The following is a 16,306-nucleotide window of genomic DNA, read 5'->3' as shown; positions in this document are numbered from 1 at the left end:
GCCAAGAAGAGAGAATCTAGGGGGAGAAGAGGGCTCCTGTACCAGTGGTCTATTGCTGCATAATAAAACATCTCAAAATTGTTAATGTTAAATATTGACAACATAGGTGAGCAGGGTTGTGATTTTAAAAAATTAAAAAAGAAAAAATGTTGACCATATTTATTTTGCTCACAGATCTACTATTTTGTAACATTTGATGGAGACACCTTATCTCTGCCCTGCTCAGTATCAGCTCAAGCATCTCAAAGCCTGCGTGCTGAGATCATCTGAGGGCTCTCTCAGTGACCTGTTTGGTTATTGCGGGTTGTTGGCTGGGACTTTAGTTGGTCTTGTGGCTAAAACACCTACACACGGCCTTTCTGTATGGACGCGTGGCTTTCCCGTAGCCTGAGGCATGGGTTCTAAGAGCAAACCTCCTATGAGCAATTGATAAGCAGACACTTATTGCCTTTTATTTTTATTATATTTTATTTATTTTTTGAGATGGAGTCTCACTCTGTTGCCCAGGCTGGAGTGCAGTGGCACAATCTCAGCTTATTGCAACCTCCGCCTCCCAGGCTCAAGTGATTCTCTGCGTCAGCCTCCCCAGTTGCTGGGATCACAGGCGCACACCACCACACCCAGCTAATTTCGTATTTTTAGTAGAGGCAGGGTTTCACCATGTTAGCCAGGCTGTTCTCGAACTCCTGACCTCAAGAGATCTGCCTGCCTTAGCTTCCCAAAGTGTTGGAATTACAGCCATGAGCCATGGTGCCCGGCTTATTGCCTTTTATTTATTTTATTCTATTTCATTTTATTTTATTTTTTTTTGAGACAGAGTCTTGCTCTGTCACCCAGGCTGGAGTGCAATGGCACAATCTCCGGCTCACTCTGGTTCAAGTGATTCTCCTGCTTCAGCCTCCCGAGCAGCTGAGACTACAGGCACCCACCTCGGCCTCCCAAAGTGTTGGGATTACAGGCATGAGCTACTGCACCCACCCAATTTTAAATCTTAAGTATTTATTTTACTTATCACCTATGTATGTAAGAAAAAATATAACCACCTCACCAGAGATATCATTGCTTAGGATGAGGCTGAATTTATTTAGGTAAAAAATAGTGAGTCAATTTAAAGAAATACCTTAACTAAATAAATCTGAGGCCAGGAGTGGTGGCTCATGCCTGTAATCCCAGCACTTTGGGAGGCCGAGGAGAGTGGGTCACGAGGTCAGGATATCGAGACCACGGTGAAACCCCGTCTCTACTAAAAATAGAAAAAATTAGCCGGGCGCGGTCGTGGGCGCCTGTAGTCCCAGCTACCCGGGAGGCTGAGGCAGGAGAATGGCATGAACCCGGGAGGCGGATCTTGCAGTGAGCCGAGATCGCGCCACTGCTCTCCAGCCTGGGTGACAGAGCGAGACTCCGTCTCAACAACAACAAAAAACATTTAATTTAAAAAATAAATAAATAAATCTGAGTGAGGACTAGAGAAGGCTCTGTAGCAAGTTCAGGGTGCAGTGCAAGCAGCTCTTTCTTTTGGCCCTTATGATCCACAGACCCAACAATATCCGAGTGTCTGTGGCAATGGGGATGCTATATGGAGGCCCTGGGAAGCACCAGTAAGAGAATCACAGCACGGGCCTCTAGGGTTTGGGAACAGATGCACAGCCTGTTTCACAGATAATTGTTCTTCTGGCTTGCTTCTGGTCCCTGGTAGAAACAGAACACCTAGTTATGGGTCGTGAAGCGGCCGCATGTGCACTGCATGTTGTCTTACTCACCCCGCCACGGGATTGGGCACGTGCAGCAGCAATCTCTAATCACGTGGAGACGGCATATGTACACTGGGCTCGAGCAGGCTCAGAAGGCACAAGTGAGCTGTGCGAGCAGGTGGCGCAGACTCCTTCGACAGCGATTCTTGCCTTATTGCCTGTTTTCATTCATTCCTAGGACCTCATAGAAAGTTCCTTGTGTCAGCCGGGCACCGTGGTTCATGCCTGTAATCCCAGCACTTTGGGAGGCCGAGGCGGGCGGATCACCTGAGATAAGGAGTTTGAGATCAGCCTGGGCAACATGGTGAAACCCCGTCTCTACTAAAAATACAAAAATTAGCCCCTTGTGGCCTGTAATCCCATCTACTCGGGAGGCTGAGGCATGAGAATCACTTGAACTCAGGAGACTTAGGTTGCAGTGAGCCCGAGATCACGCCACTGCACTCCAGCTTGGGCGACAGAGCGAGACTCCGTCTCAAAAAAAAAAAAAAAGTTCCTGTGTCAGTTGACTGAGGAGGAAAAAAATCCAGACTTGGTTTACAGATGGCTCCTGCACAACAGAGAGTGGACAGCTGGAGCCCTCCAGCCCCGCTCCAGGGTGGCCCTGAAGGACAAGTGGTGAAAGAAAATCTTCCTTGGGGGCAGAATTTCAAGAGGCACATTTGTTTGTCTACTTCGCCTGGATGGAGAGACAGCCAGACGGAGGGATCTACATAGATTCACTGGCAAGAACATGGAAGGAGGATTGGTGACAAGGAGGTCTGGGGAAGAAATATGTGGACAGATCTCTCCAAACAGGCCCAGAATATAAAGATATTTGGGTCCCATGTGAATGCACACCAAAGGGTATCACTGCAAAGGAGGCTCTTGACTATCAGTGGAACAAAGCATGTTCTCTGGAGGTCGGGCTGTCTCTTTTTCCAGCTACCATTGCTTGCCCAATGGACCTATGTAACAAAGTGGCTGTGTGGCAAGATTGGCGGCTATGCACGAGCTCAACAACATGGACTTCCCCTTACCAAGGCTGAGTAAGTCATCTACTAACTGCCTAATCTGCCAACAGCAGAGACCAACACTGAGCCCACTGTGGCTCCTTGGGGGACCCAGCCAGCCATGTAGTGGCAAATTGATTACACTGGACTTTTTCCATCATGGAAAGGACATTATACACATATTCTGGATTTGCTTTGCCTGTTCATCTTGTTTCTGCCAGCATCACCATGCATGGATTAACAGAATGCCTTCCTCACCATCCTAATACTCCACTCAGTACTGCTTCTGATCAAAAGATGAGCAGCAATGGCCTACTGCCCATGGAACAAACTGATTTTTTTGTTGTTTTTCTTTTTCTTTTCTTTTTTTTTTTTTTGAGACGGAGTCTTGCTCTGTTGCCCAGGCTGGAGTGCAGTGGCGCAATCTCGGCTCACTGCAAGCTCCGCCTCCCGCGTTCAGGCCATTCTCCTGCCTCAGCCTCCGGAGTAGCTGGGACTACAGGTGCCTGCCACCACCCCCGGCTAATTTTTTGTATTTTTAGTAGAGATGGGGTTTCACCTTGTTAGCCAGGATGGTCTTGATCTCCTGACCTCGTGATCCGCCCGCCTCGGCCTCCCAAAGTGCTGGGATTACAGGCGTGAGCCACCGCGCCCAGCCTTCTTTTTCTTTTTTCTTTCTTTTCTTTTCTTTTATTTTCTGAGATAGAGTTTCACTCTTTTTGCCCAGACTGGGGTGCAATGGTGCAATCTCGGCTCACTGCAACCTCTGCCTCCCCAGTTCAAGCAATTCTCCTGCCTCAGCCTGCCAAGTAGCTAAGATTACAGGCACCGGCCACCACGTCTGGCTAATTTTTGTATTTTTAGTAGAGACGGGTTTTCACCATGGTGGCCAGGCTGGTCTTGAACTCCTGACCTCAGGTGATCCACCCACCTTGGCCTCCAAAAGTGCTGGGATCACAGGGGTGAGCCACCGTGCCCAGCCCTTGTTTGTTTTTAAGGCAGGATCTCGCTCTGTCACCCAGGTTGGAGTGCAGTGGTGTGATCTCAGCTCACTGTAGCCTCAAACTCTTGAGCAAGTGATCCTCCCAGCTCAGCCACCCAAGTAGCTAGGACTACAGACACACACCACCACACCTGGCTAATTTTTATTTTATTTTATTATTTTGTTTTGTTTGAGACAGGGTCTCGCTTTGTCGCCCAGGCTGGAGTGCCGTGGTGAGATCTCGGCTCACTGCAACCTCTGCCTCCACGGTTCAAGTGATTCTCTTCCCTCAGCCTCCCAAGTAGCTGGGATTATAGGCGCCTGCCACCAAGCCCGGCTAATTTTTGTATTTTTAGTAGAGATGGGTTTTCACCATGTTGGCCAGGCTGGTCTCGAACTCCTGACCTCAAGTGATCCACCTGCCTTGGCCTCCTGAAGTGCTAGGATTACAGGTGTGAGCCACTGCGCCCAGCCATGCCCGGCTAATTTTTGTATTTTTAGTAGAGACGGGGTTTCACCATCTTGGCCAGGCTCGTCTTGAACTTCTGACCTCGTGATCCACCTGCCTAGGCCTCCCAAATTGCTGGGATTATAGGCGTGAGCCACTGTGCTCGGCCTCACTTTTTTCTTTTCTTTTTCTTTCTTTCTTTTTTGAGACGGAGTCTCGTTCTGTCACCCATGCTGGAGTGCAGTGGTGTGATCTCGGCTCACTGCAACCTCCGCCTCCCGGGTTCAAGTGATTTTCCTGCCTCAGCCTCCTGAGTAGCTGGGGGTTACAGGTGTGCGCCACCACGTCTGGCTAATTTTTGTATTTTTAGTAGAGATGGGTTTTCGCCCTGTTGGCCAGGCTGGTCTCGAACTCCTGGCCTCAAGTGAGCCGCCCGCCTTGATCTCCCAAAGTGCTGGATTACAGGCGTGAGCCAACGCGCCCGGCCCCTGAGGTCACTTCCGCGGGGCAGAGGGGATGAAGCTGCGGAGAACAGGCTCGAGCGCTGCGGAGCCGGGAATACTGAGTCCCGCGACGCGCGGGCAGGACTGGCACTGTTTTTTCCAGCTCGCGGGCTCTCAGTTCATAGTATGACATCCCCACCCGTCGGCCCGGAGGCTGCTGAGCACTAACCCGATTTGTTTTCCAAAGTGCCACGCTTCACCCACTCGGCAGGATGTGCGGCACCTTCAGGGCCGCAGCTGCAGCTCGCGGGCTCCAGGCGTTCGCATGGCTGGGCCGGGCGCTGGAGGCGGCCCTCACCCGTGGGACGGTGCCCCCCAGGCCCCGGGACGGAAAGGAGCTGCGGCGACGGCGGGAGTGGGCCCTGCCCCCGGCGAGGCTGAGGCCTCAGGAGCGGACCTCACTGCAGGCAGTCCGGGAGAGTCCCGGGTCTGCCCGGCGGGGGAGTCCCGGGTCGTGGGGGTGACCCAGCCAGGGCTGGCGGAGAAGGGCCCGTAAGGTCGGCAAACCTGGGAAAGCGCGGGTGGCGGGAACCCCCTGGGCAGGCGGCCGCGTGGGGGCGGACCCGGTGGGCGTGGCGGGCTCCGGGGGCGTGGCCTGGGCCCTGGGGCCGCGTCACGTGACAACGACCGAGGCTAGAGGTGCTGTTGGGCCAACGCGAGGCGTCCGAAAGGATCAGTTTCACGTTTTGGGGAAAGGTCTCTCTGGCACCTGGGGCTGGGGAGGGCGAGCCGGAGGAAGAGAGCCCGGGTGAGGCGGCGATTTCAGAAATGCCTGAAAAGGGAGAAGCCCGCCCCGGAGCCACGACAGTGGGGACGCTGGAGAGATGCTGGGGACCGGCCTCCACGACCTGGGGGGGAGGGGGGAGGGGACGAGCGGCCGGCACCCTGAACCCTTAGTCCTCGAGGCCCTGACAGCGACCCTCCCTCATGCTGCCCCCGAGGAGGAGTTGGAAGGAGCAGCTGGCCCCACGCCCCGTTTCCCGAGACTGCGGGCAGCGCTCCTCAGGAGTCTGTCCGGGGCCGGCTACTTCCGCCACTAAGAGCCGAGTCGCCCGGGCCGCAGGAAGGGCCTGGTGCGCGGCCATCTGCTGACCAGTCTGGAGCTAGCGTGGTGGCTTCGGCTGCGCTGACAGTGATGCCACCGAGGTCTCTTACACACCAACAAGCTTCACAGGCCCCTCACCCAGCTAAGCCCGGGCATGGCGTGCCTTGAGGGTATCCGAGGCTGTGACATCTTAGCAGAAATCCAAGCTAGCCCTCCCCACACCCTCCACTCTACCTCCCCTTCACTTGGAATCAGAACTGTTTTATTTCAGCTCCAAATGTGATGATGGTGACCAAATAAAATCCACCGTGAATTGAGCCCTCACTGTGTGTGCCCTGCTCTGTGCTAAACATTTGTCATGCGTTCTCTCACATAATCCCCGGACCTCCTACCACTTTCGTTATTTTTGCCTTGCCAGCACTAATTGTAAAACTGAACTCTTATTATTACGATGTTTTAATTGACTCAAATGTAAACTTAGAGGTGTTATACGAAATCACAGGTTTGATGTGTAATGTTTATTTTACTAATTCATATACAACATATAGACCTTGCAAATGTTTGAAACTGGCCGGGCGTGGTGGCTTACGCCTGTAATCCCAGCACTTTGGGAGGATGAGGCGGGCGGATCACCTGAGATCAGGCGTTTGGGACCAGCCTGGCCAACATGGCGAAACCGTGTCTCTACTAAACATACAAAAATTAGCCAGGCGTGGTGACACGCACCTGTGGTCCCAGCCACTCGGGAGGCTGAGGCACGAGAATCACTTGAACCCGGGAGGCAGAGGTTGCAGTGAGCCAAGATTGTGCCACTGCACTCCAGCCTGGACAACAGAGCAACTCCGTCTCAAAAACTAAAAATACATACATACACACGTTTAACAAATTGGATCGGCCTTTTTTTTTTTTTTTTGAGACTGAGTTTCGCTCTTGTTGCCCAAGCTGGAGTGCAATGGCGCGATCTCGGCTCACCGCAATTTCCGCCTCCCGGGTTCAAGCGATTCTCCTGCCTCAGCCTCCCGCGTAGCTGGGACTACAGGCGCTCGCCACCATGCCCAGCTAATTTTTTGTATTTTTAGTAGAGACGGGGTTTCACCGTGTTAGCCAGGATGGTCTCAATCTCTTGACCTTGTGATCCGCCCCCCTCGGCCTCCAAAGTGCTGCGATTACAGTGTGAGCCACTGCGCCCGGCCCTTTTTTTTTTTTTTTTTTGAGACAGGGTGTCACTTTGTCACCCAGGCTGGAGTGCAGTGACGCGGTCACAGCTCACTGCAGCCTCAACCTCCCCGGGTTCAGGCGATCCTCTCACCTCAGCCTCTTGAGCAGCTGGGACTACAGGCGCGCAGCAGCACACCTGGCTAATTTTTGTATTTTTTGTAGAGATGGGTTCTGCTATGCTGCCCCAAGTTGTTCTGGAACTCCTGGGCTCAAGCAATCCGCCTGCTTCGCCCTCCACAGTGCTGGGATTACAGGCATGAGCCACCATGCTCAGCCCTGCCTCAGTCTTTTTGATGGTTATGTGGTATTTCTTTTTAAAATTTTTTGTTTGGGTTTTGTTTTAGAGTATGTTGCCCAGGGAGGACTCAAACTCCTGGGCTCAAAAAATCCGTATTTTATTGTTTTCTTTGACTATGAATTATTTAGTTGTTTTATGTTCAGGCAGCTGGTCTGTTTCTAGTTGTATTTTTCTATTAATTTTATCTTAATTCCGTTGTGATTGAAGAACATACTCTATGTAACTGCAGTTAAGAATATTTGTTAGGCTTTCTATCAGCTCTGCATGTGAACAACTTTTCAAAAAATTTTCCTTGTGAATATGAAAAGAATGAATTCTGTTGTTGAGTTCAGAGCTCTATATATGTTAGTTGATGAAGTTTGTTAATTGTGTTGTTCAAATCTTCTATATCTTTACTTCTTGTTTTTTCTCTCAGCTGATATAAAATATATTTTAAAGTCTCCCACAATGATTGTGAATTTGTCTACTTCTCTTTTTAGTTTTCTCTGCTCTGTATATTTTCAACCTGTGCTGTTAGGTGCATACAGATTTAGGATTGTGATGTCTTCCTTTTTGATTGCTTCCTTTAGCATTATGAAATGGCCTCTTTACCTCTTGTTATGTTTCTTCCCTTAAAGTATACTTTTATGTTTGTTTGTTGTTTTTATTTTTGAGATGGGGCCTCACTCTGTCGCTCAGGCTGGAGTGCAGTGGCCTGATCAGGGATCACTGCAGCCTCTACCTCCTGGGCTCAGGCGATCTGGAATCCCACCTGAGCCTCCCCAGTAGCTGGAACTACAGGCCCACACCACCACACCCAGCTAATTTTTTTTTTTTTTTTGAGGCGGAGTCTTGCTCTGTCGCCCAGGCTGGAGTGCAGTGGCACGATCTCGGCTTACTGCAAACTTCTCCTTCCGGGTTCACGCCATTCTCCTGTCTCGGCCTCCTGAGTAGCTGGAACTACAGGCGCCCACCACCATGCCTGGCTAATTTTTGTATTTTTAGTAGAGACGGGGTTTCATCTTGTTAGCCAGGATGGTCTCGATCTCCTGACCTCGTGATCCACCTGCCTCGACCTCCCAAAGTGCTGGGATTACAGGCGTGAGCCACCACGCCCGGCCTTTTTTTTTTTTTTTGAGACGGAGTCTTGCTCTGTCACCCAGGCTGGAGCGCAATGGCGTGATCTCAGCTCACTGCAACCTTCACCTCCCAGGTTCAAGTGATTCTCCTGCCTCAGCTTCCCGAGTAGCTGGGATTACAGGCATGTGCCACCATGCCTGGCTAATTTTTTTTTGTTGTTTGAGATGGAATCTTGCTCTGTCACAGAGGCTGGAGTGCAGTGGCACAATCTCAGCTCACTGCAACCTCCGCCTCCCGGGTTCAAGTGATTTTTGTGCCTCAGCCTCCGGAATAGCTGGGACTACAGGCGCACACCACCATGCCTGGCTAATTTTTTGTATTTTTAGTAGAAACTGGGTTTCACCACATTGGCCAGGCTGGTCTTGAACTCCTAAACTCAGGTGATCCATCTGCCTCAGTCTCCCAAAGTGCTGGGATTACAGGCATGAGCCACTGCTCCCGGCCCAATGTCTTACACTTTGGATTTATCAGGTTGTTTCTTTATCCTTATTATATTCAGTTTAAACATTTTGGCTAAAAGTTTGGGTGATGTTGCATCCTCAGTATGATGTCAGTTTGTCTCCTCTTTGATGGCATGAAGTTTCATCGTTTGATTAAAGCCTAGTTTCTCTTGAATTCCCTCTAATCAGGTTTTGTTCCCTCTATTTCATCAAAACTGTTATTAGGATCACCAATGACCTCTACAAATTCAATGGTCAATTCTCAGACCTCAGGCTCCCCTTGACTTAGTAGTATTTGACACCGTAGATCACTTCATCCTCATTGGAGCACTTTCTTCTTTTGAATTCCAGATGATCACATATGTCTGGCTTTCTTCCTCTCTGCCTATTTCTTCTCAGTCTTCTTTGGAGCTGTCACTCAGTCTCTAAACTCTAAATGTTGAGTTCCTCAGTCCTTGGAGCTCCTCTCTAATTTCTTTTTTTTTTTTCTTTTTTTTTGAGACGGAGTCTTGCTGTTGCCCAGGCTGGAGTGCAGTGGCAGGATCTCGGCTCACTGCAAGCTCCGCCTCCCGGGTTCACGCCATTCTCCTGCCTCAGCCTCCCGAGTACCTGAGACTACAGGCGCCCGCCACGACGCCTGGCTAATTTTTTGTATTTTTAGTAGAGACGGGGTTTCATCTTGTTAGCCAGGATGGTCTCATCTTGTTAGCCAGGATGGTCTCGATCTCCTGACCTCGTGATCCACCCGCCTCGGCCTCCCAAAGTGCTGGGATTACAAGCGTGAGCCACTGCGCCCGGCCTTCCTCTCTAATTTCTATCAGCACCTGCTTCCTTGGTGATCTCAGCTAGTTTTAAGACCATGCTGATGACTTCCAAATTTATATCTCCAGCCCAAACCTCTTTCCTAAACCCCAGGTTCATATCCAATAGTCTCCATGAAATCAATAAAAAGTCTAATTAAGCATCTCAATCTTAACACGTCCAAAACTGAGCTCCTTATATTTCCCAAACCTGTTCCCTCACAGTCTTCCCTAAGTGAAGCAATAGCAACTTCATGCGGTTGCTCAGGTCAAAACCCTGGCCCCATTAACCGCCCCCTCTCCCTTTTTTTTCCTCATGCCTACATCCATTAAATCCTAGCCATCCTCCTATCATTGTAAAATATCCAGAATGCCACTTTGCACACTGCCACTGCCACCACCCAAGTCCAAGCCGCTATATCATGTCACACTTAGGTTACTGCAATAGCTTAATTGGTTTTCCTTTCTGCTCTACCCTTATTGCCTTCGGTCTATTCTCCAGACAGCAGCTGGAGTGATTTTGTTAAAACATTAGTCAGACCATTTTATCCTTCTGCTGAAAACTCTCCAGAGGTTTCCCGTCTCGCTCAGTGTCCTTGCAGGACCTATAAAGCGCTACATGCTCTGGCTCCCGTTACATCTCTGGTTTCCCACCGTGCTTCTCTGCTCGTTGGCTCTGCTGTGGCATGCTCACCTCCCTGTTGTTCCGAGAACATACCAGGCTGGCTCCTCCAATGGGACCCCTAATAGGACCTGCAGTACTCTTCTCTCACATCCATGTGGCTTGCTGTCTCACTTTCTTCAAGACTTGACTCGAAAGATACCTCAGTGATGCCTCCCATGGCTATGCTAACTTCCAACATCTCCCCCCTGAGTCCACAACACTTGTTATCCACATTCTTTTTTTCTTTTTAGCACTTACCACTATCTGATAAATTATGTACAGATGGTCCCAAATTATGATGGTTCGACCTACAATTTTTCAACTTTACAATGATGCAAAAGTGACACACATTCAATAGAAACTGTCCTTGGAGTATCCACACAACCATTGTTTGTCACTTTGTTTAGTATTCATGAGCTCTTCAACATTTTGTTTAAAAAATAGGCCGGGCGCAGTGGCCCACACCTATAATCCCAGCACTTTGGGAGGCCGAGGCAGCTGAATCACAAGGTCAGGAGTTCAAGACCAGCCTGGTCAATATGGTGAAACCTCGTCTCTACTAAAAAACAACCCACAAAAATTAGCTGGGCGTGGTGGCATGCGCCTATAGTCCCAGCTACTCAGGAGGCTGAGGCAGGAGAATTGCTTGAACCCAGGAGGTGGTGGTTGCAGTGAGCCAAGATTGCGCCGCTGCACTCCAGCCTAGGTTACAGAGCAAGACTCCATCTCAAAAAAAAAAACAAACAAAAAACAAAAAACAAAAAGGCTGTTAGATGGTTTTGCCCAACTGTAGGCTAATATTAAGTATTCTGAGCACATTTTTTTTTTTTTTGAGACAGGGTCTCACTCTGCCACCCAGGCTGGAGTGTAGTGGTAAGATCTCAGCTCACTGCAACCTCTGCTTCCCGGGTTCAAGCAATCCTCCTGCCTCAGCCTTCCAAGTGACTGGGATTACAGGCACGTGCCACCACGCCCAGCTAATTTTTGTTTTGTTTTGAGATGGAGTCTTGTTCCCGTTGTGCAAGCTGGAGTGCAGTGCTGCAATCTCGGCTCACTGCAACCTCCACCGCCCGGGTTCAAGCGATTCTCCTTCCTCAACCTCCCGAGTAGCTGGGATTACAGGCGTGTGCCATTATGCCCAGCTAATTTTTGTATTTTTAGTAGAGATGGGGTTTCGCTACGTTGGCCAGGCTGGTATCGAACTCCTGACCTCAGGCGATCCACCCACCTCAGCCTCCCAAAGTGCTGGGATTATAGGGGTGAGCCACTGCGTCCAGACTAATTTTTATATTTTTAGTAGAAACAGGGTTTCACCATGTTGGCCGGGCTAGTCTTGAACTCCTGACCTCAAGTGATCTGCCCATCTCAGCCTCTCAATGTGCTGGGATTACAGGCGTGAGCCAACATGACTGGCCATTCTGAGAACATTTAAAGTAGGCTAGGCTAGGCTGTGATGTTGGGTATGTTAGGTGTATTAAATGCATTGTTGATTTAGGGTATTTTCAACTTACAGTCAGTTTACTGGAACATGGCCCTATCCTAAGTCAAGGAGAGTCTGCATTTACTTAATCTTTATTGTGTTTTTTCCCACTACAATGTAGCTCCATAACAATAGGGAACTTTGTTCACTTCTGTGTCCCCACAACAGTGTCTGGTACATAGAAGGTACTCCATAAATACTGAATGAATGAATGAATGAATGAACGAGGCATAGGGGGACTGGGTGATTTGCCCGAAATCACTCGGCTAGTACAGAGGCAGTTTAGCTACTGTTGTTTTTTGAAGACAAAGTCTCTCTTGCCCAGGCTGGAGTGCAAGTAGCACAATCATGGTTCACTGCAGTCTCAACCTCCTGGGCCCAACTGATCTTCCCACCTCAGCCTCCTGAATAGTTGGGACCACAGGTGGGTGCTACCATATCTGGTTATTTTAATTTTTTTTTTGTAGAGACAGGGTCTCACTATGTTGCCCAGGCTGGTCTCAATCTTCTGGTCTCAAGTGACCCTCCTGCCTCAGCCTCTTACAGGCGTGAGTCACCACGCCCAGCTCAGAGCCTGAACTCTTAACTGTGGAGCTACACTGCAAATAATTATTTCCTTAAAAAAATAATTTCCAGGCCAGGCGCCATGGCTCGGGCCTGTAATCCCAGCACTTTGGGAGGCTGAAGCGGGTGGATCACCTGAGGTCAGGAGTTAGAGACCAGCCTGGCCAACATGGTGAAACCCCATTTCTACTAAAAACACAAAATTAGCCAGATGTGGTGGCTCAATTTTTTTGAGACGGAGTTTGACTCTTGTTGCCCAGGCTGGAGTGCAGTGGCGTGATCTCGGCTCACTGCAACCTCCATCTCCCGGGTTCAAGCAATTTTCCTGCCTCAGCTTCCCAAGTAGCTAGTGGTTTAAAAAAAAAAAAAAAGGATTCATAATGACTTTTGAGAATGCCTCTTGTTTCACCACTTACGTTGTTACTGATTTATTTGCTATCATGATAAAGTTGTAACCCACCTAGTCCTATTTCACTTTTTTCCATAAAATCCAGCTCCTGCAGGATCTATTTCACTTTGAGACTAATATTCACTAGCATAAGAATCATACCTAATTCAGTAGGGATGCTACTTGGAAAGTTAAGTTTGAAACCAGGTTTTGCCCTACAATTCTGCAAGGAACAGTATGTATGTTGGCTTGCCTTACCAGAATTTTAGATTCTAGTTCACTTACTATTGTGTCTGGCTTTTTTTTTTTTTTTTTTTTTTTTGAGACAGAGTCTCGCTCTGTGGCCCAGGCTGGAGTGCAGTGGTGAGATCTAGGCTCACTGCAACCTCTACTTCCTGGGTTCAAGTGATTCTCCCACCTCAGCCTCCTGAGTAGCTGGGATTACAGGCACACACCACCATGCCCAGCTAATTTTTGTATTTTTAGTCGAGACGGGGTTTCACCATGTTGCCTAAGCTGGTCTTAACTCCTAACCTCGTGATCTTCCCACCTTGGCCTCCCGAAGTGCTGGGATTACAGGCGTGAGCCACCTCACCCAGCCAGGCCTTGTGTTTTTGCATCTACTTTCATTTAATCCTCAAAATAACAAATCAGTTACCATATATTAAGTTTACAGAAGCTTAACGTTGACATGGAGGTGAGCAGGACCACTCATTCATTCTAGCATTAATTCGACAGATTTTTATTCAGATTTACTATATATCAGCATGGGGGCTATAATGGGAAATAGTGCGAACCCCCGTTCTTGTAGCATTCTAGTGGGAGCAGTCAAGAAAATAGTAGATAAATGGCCAGGCGCAGTAGCTCACGCCTGTAATCCCAGCACTCTAGGAGGCCAAGGTGGATCACCTGAGGTCAGGAGTTCAAGACCAGCCTGACCAATATGGTGAAACCCCGTCTCTACTAAAAATACAAAAATTAGCCGGGCGTGGTGGCATGTGCGTGTAGTCCCAGCTACTTGAGAGGCTGAGACAGAATTGCTTGAACCCGGAAGGCGGAGGTTGCGGTCATCTGAGATTGTGCTATTGCACTCCAGCCTGGGCAAGAGAGACTCCATCTCAAAAAAAAAAAAAAAAAGACAAATTAACAAGATAATTTCAGATTTTGGTAAATACTAAGGAATGTGAAAAAGGGTGTGTGAGCAGAGGGTTTGGCTGGAACTTAAGTGGTGGAAACATTGGTAAGGTCAGATCACATCAGGTTTCTCCTAAGTCAGTGAGTAGTTTAGATTTCATCCAGTGTGCAATGGAAAGTCGTTAGAGATCTTTAAGTGGGGAAATGACCTGAAACAATTTATGTTTTTAAAGTTTATCTGGAGGCTGTGCGGAGGAGTCCAGAGAAGAGTAAGAGTGGATGGATGCAGATAGATTTAAATTATTTCAAGAGTCTAGGTGAGAAAATAGCAGCTTGGGCTGGGCGCGGTGGCTCAAGCCTGTGATCCCAGCACTTTGGGAGGCCAAGGTTGGGGGATCACCTAAGGTCAGGAGTTTGAGACCAGCCTGGCCAACATGGTGAAACCCCTTCTCTACTAAAAATACAAAAATATTAGCTGGGCATGGTGATGGGCGCCTGTAACCCCAGCTACTTGGGAGGCTTAGACTGAATTGCTTGAACTCGGGAGGCGGAGGTTTCAGTGAGGCGAGATCACATCATTGCACTCCAGCCTGACCAACAAGAGCGAAACTCTGTCTCAAAAAAAAAAAAAAAAAAAAAAGAAAAGAAAATAGCAAATAGCAGCTTGGATTAGGGCAGTAGAAGTGGGGAGTGAAAAGTTTTGGATGCCCCTTTGGAGGAAGAGCCTAAAGGAATAGGTAATGAGAGTGGAATTAAAGGGGGTAGGTTATGACTGAGCAGGTGATGAGCAGCATAGTTTTGACTGCATATAGGATTTTCTTATGATTTCTAAAATATCACCCTCAATCCTAATTTTGTCTTCCCTCCCAACCCCCATTTGTTTCTACTACTGCCAAGACTTCAACTTCTACAATCCCTGGCAAAATTAACTGCTCTAATTTATTCTATGTATCACTTAAGAGAATGGCCTTCGATTTAGCCTACCTGGGGACAAAGTCTACCTCCTTCATTTGTCATTTCTTTACCTGTAAAATAGGGCATACGATAGTACCCACTTCATAGTTGTTGAGAATTAAATTTTGAGTTGGGGCATACTTTTGCATCCTCAGCATTTAGCAAGCCCTTGATTTATTTGCAAATTTGAATGTATTTCCTCTTAAAGATTCTGGACTGTCAAGAAAAGGCAAGAGTTTGGGCATTGTTCAAGCACTCACCTATTCATAATAGCTGAGATTCCACCCATTTGCTTAAGAGGATGTTTTCAAATTCCTAAAGATTCTTCCATAGTATTCCTGATTTTCCTAAGACGTTTACCTGAATTTTTTTTTTAATCTTAAAATATAATTTTCTGGGGTTTTTCATCTGTTAACTTAGACTTTAGTGAACTTTTCTGGAATCTTAAAAGGTGTTTATTGGCTATTTACTTTGCTATTGAAAAGCTGAAACAAAGCGGTAATTCTAGCTAGTCTCCATACATTTTGGGCCGAATTCCAGTTCACTCTAGGTTTTTTTTCTGGGTGGGACTGCCATATAGCAGCTCTGAAGCATCATAGGAAAGAGGATTATGAGCCTAACAGTTACAGAGCATTAACCCAGGGATTAAAGAGCTGGCAGATCCACTTACACCTGAGTCAAAGGATAGCCCTGAGCTCAAAACTACTATGCATATTTGTCAGGTCCTGGTAAACTAGGAATATGTAAGAATACATGCCCAATATTAACATAGCATTGTATGAGACAATTCAATAAATTGACCAGACATTTGTGTACATACGTTAAGTGCCAAGTTTATCTTTGTGCTTTTTTCTATCTGGCTCATTTTATAATGTACAACTTACTGTATTATACCTGGACAGTGAGCACATAGTACTAAATATGTTTGAACACTGAAATTTAAAAAAAAGAATTGTTAACAACCACTTCATGGGGCAATAAAAAAGTGTACTTTTAGAGCACTAAAACTTTTCGAGATTTTAGGATTCCAAGAACTCAAAGGACTGTACCGTCTACTTGTAAATAACTGGTCTTTATCAGATTCCAGCAGGTAACATTAACTTCCTCCCTTACTGGAGACACCTTTTTCTTCTGAAGTGTTTCATGAAAAGGCCATTTGGTCTTTTGCACTGAAAAACTGGACTGAACAGAGAACATTCAACTACAATTGGCTTTTAGTAACTTATATTAAGAAAGTTCCAAGTGTTACCCGTACTTCCCTGTAGAAGTATATGCAAAAGATCATACTGAAAACTAGGATGCATGCTAACAAAATCAGGCTCTTAAAATAATTAATCCTCCCATTAAAGAATTTTATAGTCACCTATAGTCAAAAGATTAAGTTACGGCTAAATGTTTAAGAGCAGTAAGAATGCAAGCCCAATGTTGTATCTTATTGACATGCGTCTATTCTTGGCATAGTTATTAACATTTCATATCACTTCTAGGGCAGTTTCAAACACTCAAACGTTACAACTAATGGGATG

Source organism: Gorilla gorilla, chromosome 1 (assembly GCF_029281585.2).
Source record: "Gorilla gorilla gorilla isolate KB3781 chromosome 1, NHGRI_mGorGor1-v2.1_pri, whole genome shotgun sequence".
In the NCBI taxonomy this organism is placed as follows: Eukaryota; Metazoa; Chordata; class Mammalia; order Primates; family Hominidae; genus Gorilla; species Gorilla gorilla.
The sequence above is the reverse complement of the archived record's forward strand: the minus strand, read 5'-3'. Positions refer to the sequence as shown.